This window comes from Nanorana parkeri, unplaced genomic scaffold, assembly GCF_000935625.1.
Source record: "Nanorana parkeri isolate BGI_ZX_2015 unplaced genomic scaffold, ASM93562v1 scaffold769, whole genome shotgun sequence".
Taxonomy (NCBI): Eukaryota; Metazoa; Chordata; class Amphibia; order Anura; family Dicroglossidae; genus Nanorana; species Nanorana parkeri.
In genome coordinates this window covers 431,686-436,156 of record NW_017307037.1, presented here as the reverse complement: position 1 = coordinate 436,156, position 4,471 = coordinate 431,686, and positions in this window count along the sequence as shown.

The following is a 4,471-nucleotide window of genomic DNA, read 5'->3' as shown; positions in this document are numbered from 1 at the left end:
CAGATTTTCTGTGGTCAGATGGAAAAAGTGCAACAGATTGGCCCAGGTGGAGATTACTCCATCCACACAGTTAAGTGTAGATGGAGGAATCTGTTGCACCTTTTCCATCTGACCACAGAAAATCTGCAGATAAATTGTAAGGTGTGTGGGCAGCTTTACTCCTGAACACCGTCCTTTCCTATCCCAGTAGGAGCTCGCCTGACTCCTCTCTGACTTCTGGGGCGTTCACCTGACACCTGAACACGGTCTGTTCCTCTTTCCCAGCAGGAGCTAATTCCCCTGGCCAGCATCCTTTTCTTAATGGCTGTGCACACCTGTGCAATCATCGAGTGCTGGCCATTGCTAAAGCCTGGACTCAGGACTAGGGGATCTCATCTTCCCTCCTGAATCCCCTTGAAACCTCCCAGTTCCAGGATCCCAAGCATAGTCCTGACAAACCCTTGCTTCCTGACACGTCTCTGCCCATCTGGCTCAGAGTCCCAGGTGATTATAACACCCACTTCTACAGGGGGATTGCCACATAATACCACACTATATATATATTATATACACACACATACATACATACATACATACATATACTGATGATAGATAGATAGATAGATAGATAGATAGATAGATAGATAGATAGATAGATAAACATAACAAACATCAGCATTAAAATTCACCTGAAGACATATAATTTACCCTTTAATGAAGTGTAAATGGGATATTTGTCAACATGGGGTTAATGTCATGCTGCTAAGCAATTACAAATCTGCAGCATGCCATTGAGCCCTCATCTCTTGTTATTGGTTGGGACTTCTTCATAAAACTGCAAGGTCACGGCAATGACTCAACCAAATCATTTTCTTTGAGGACTTCTTAAAATCCTATTTCACAGCAGAAAACTTTGTTTTATTACGCGGAGATTATGGAAGAAAAAAAATCTAATAATCCCTCCATCCCACCGCTTGAAGTGTTTTTAATTGGAACGCTAGGTGATTACCTTACCAGGTTATTAAATGCCACTTTAGGTCACCTGCTTAGATAATGATCACGCGAGTGGACTTGTTGCTCCGGTTCATTAAACGCTTTCCAAGAATCGTATAAACTGTTATTACAGCAGTCCTAGTAATGCATAATTTATGCAATGCCTAGTGATGAAAACCGTGCCAGTTCCCGATTTATCAAGGGTTCTAAAGGGAGCCTGTCATGAGAAGAAGATGCAGGCTGACCCCGTTCTGAAAATGCCAGCCACCTGGACGTCATAATCAAGGCTGGTGCAAAAACATTGCCACAGTAGTCTAAGCTCTTCTGTTTTCGGAGCCAAGAAATTTCACACCTGAAAACCCTGGAAGCATAGCCATTTTTATTTATTTCCATTTTGGACAGGGTTAAAACCCCATCAGGCTCGAACAGATGTCCTCGTTGGAAGATTTACCTATTCTTCTGTTCTGGTGACAACTGTAATATGTTAGATTTCCCATTGGACAAATCGAGTTTTTGGCTATACATGCACCCGAGACATAGTTCTGCAGTGTTTCTCATCAAGTATATGATATCCATCCATTCACACTGCAGATATACAGCTATACAGAGAAGAAGTGCCTAGTTACCAGTGGCGTTACTAGAGGGTGCGGCCCGCTCCGGGTGATGCCATTAAAGGGGGTGACACCAAAATTAATGATAGTCATTTTGCTCTCACCCCCTCTGAAAAGTCAGGCACTTGGTCATGGACTGAGAGACCGACAGTTGCACGAGAGAGGAGGGGACCTGGTGGCATACCTTATTTGACCGGGTCAACATCCCCTCCTCTCTCTCTATACAGCTATACAGAGAAGAAGTGCCTAGGTACTAGTGGCGTTACTAGGGGGTGTGGCCTACTCCGGGTCATACCATTAAAGGGGGTGACAACAAAATGAATGACAGTCACTTTGGTGTCACCCCCTCTGAAAAGTCGGGCACTTGGTAATGGAACGACAGGAGAGAGGCCGACAGTTGCACAAGAGAGGAGGGGACCAGGCGGCATAACTTATCCCGCCGGGTCAACGTCCCCTCCTCTCTCTTCCGGCATCCATCACCAAGATGGCCACCAGCAGGTAACCACATGTGATGTCATCACGCACATGCGTGATGACGTCACGGCGGGGTGTCATCCGGTGGCCGCTCCCGGTTACACCACGTTTCGGGATGCCCCTGAGATACACTTACAGTACAAAAAGTAATATCTTCAGTTTACTCCTTAGGCACAGTTGACATCTCTTGATGTTCCCTATTAAATAGCAAATCACTCTTTGAGTCCTCCTAGAGTCTACTTAAAGGAAAACTACGAGGTGAGTGATTTCCACTCATCTTCATAGTTAGAGCCTACCTGAGTTGTCATAGCTCGGCTCTATTGATTGGGAAGTGAACAGAAACATGCACCGATCCGCTCACTTCCCGATCGTCCCCCCATAGGGATTTCCACCTTCCCCTCTCCAATCCTCAAGCGCTGAGTGGAGGAATGAACAGGGGAGAGGGCGGGCACAGCTCTAGATAGACAGAGTCACCCGTCACTCACGCAGCTGGGTGGATCTCGACAATATTGTCAGGATCCGTCCCGGCTGCGGCACTCTCACTATGTAGCGGGCAATAGCCCGCGATATACTGAGCTTAGGGTAACGGGAGGGCGCTAGTTTGTGTCCTCCCGTTACCCTAAGGAGAACTATGGGAAATAGCCCTGACCCCATAGTTCTCTTAAATTTATTATGATTGACCTCAATTGACTTTTCACTCTTGCTAACAATGTAAATATGTGCATTAACCTCTAGGTAACCCTTTCATACACCTGCAGGAACTCTCAGTTCCCGATGGCACTTTGATAACTTCAGCAACTCAGCAGATTGACTCCAAAAACTTTTCGGGAAAAGACTACCGATCATGTTTATTTTTCCCCTCGGAGAAATAACGTCGGCGAGATGGAGCTAAGCACCCCTGTCATTCGGGAAAATAAAGTGCAGCAAGGGCGAAGAGAAATGGAGCAGAGTTATTGGGAACTTTTGTATCATTTAAACTGTGGAAAAGTTTTTTCAGAGTCAATTTATCACGTCTGCTGTTCAAAGCGGCTGGATTCTCTGGCCATGCTTAAATTTTTACTTCTGGCGGATGAATTTAGGAAGCCCTGTTCAAAGTGTTACTAAATCACCAATCAATTTCACATGAACGCACAGCGGGGGAGTAGCAGGGTCTGTGATCAGAAGCGAGGCTGGCTACATCTGTCTTGAGACTCCGAACAGCCTCACAATATGAAGTTTAGCTGTCAGTCGATTGGAAGCAAATTCTGCTAGATTGCTACAACTTGGATTCTGTCATCCACAAAGGATTTTCTGTATCAACGGAAAAGCTCCGTTCATTTAAAGTGGACCGCTCGGCACACCTTCCTCTGGGTAACTTGCTCCCTTAAGGTATAACTAAAGCCAAGAGCAAAGCCTGCTTACTCTTAAATGTGGTGGTTACTTTTTATTTTCATTTTTCAGGCTTAGAACAGTTTTAGCAAGTTCAGAAAAATAACTCTTGGCCTTGCCAGTGTTCTAGTAGATCTTGGCCATCAGCTGGCCATAAACTGTTAGAACTTCATTTGAACCTTCATTGAAAATCATTAGTCAGAGCATTCGATCTTGCCATAATTATACGGTATTTTGCGCTCCAAAACACGCTCGGCGGCTCCACACTATACATTTAGCTCTGCTTGTCATGAGCAGGGCTAAATGTACAATAAACGACACGCCAGTGCCCGAAACTGCATGTCCCGGGCGTCGGGCGATAGGGATTCCACACCCCTGGGTACGCTGTCAGCCCCGCCGCCTCAGCTCTCACACATTCGCTCCATAAGATGCACAGACATTTTTGCCCGCGTTTTTGGGGGAAAAGTGCGTCTTATGGAGCGAAAAATACGGTAATTTTGTTTGAAAGTCCACAGAATGAGACCCCAGACATAATAAGGGCTTTGTTTTGTGCCTAGCACATGTGCATTACAATATGTATGACAGGGACGTGCGGTGAGGTCAGTGGCAGGTGGGACAGCCACTGGCCCGCTCCAGCCCGAGCCCCAGGCCTGGTCACAACGTCTTTGAAGCCTACGGGAGAAGGGAGGGAAGAGACAGGGAGAAGCCTCCTTGTTTCTAACTTGCTGGTCAACTGATGAGGCATCTAGATGGTTTTTTTTTTGTTATTGGATGGCTTGGAACAATGGCACTTTACCATTGGTCAAAACCATGCACAGAGCTCAAGCCTCTGACTCCAAGTCAGAGGCTTGTTGTAGCTCTGACTTCACTTTGTTAGATTACACATAGCAGCAGGGAGTCACACTGCTGCGTAACCTAATATAGCTGTCAAAAGCTGGTTGAAGCACCACCTGTAATTAAAGTAGAACTATGAGGTGAGTGCTTTTCACTCACCTCATAGTTCTAGCCGACCTGTGACAATGAGACTGTCACAGGTCGGCTCAGTA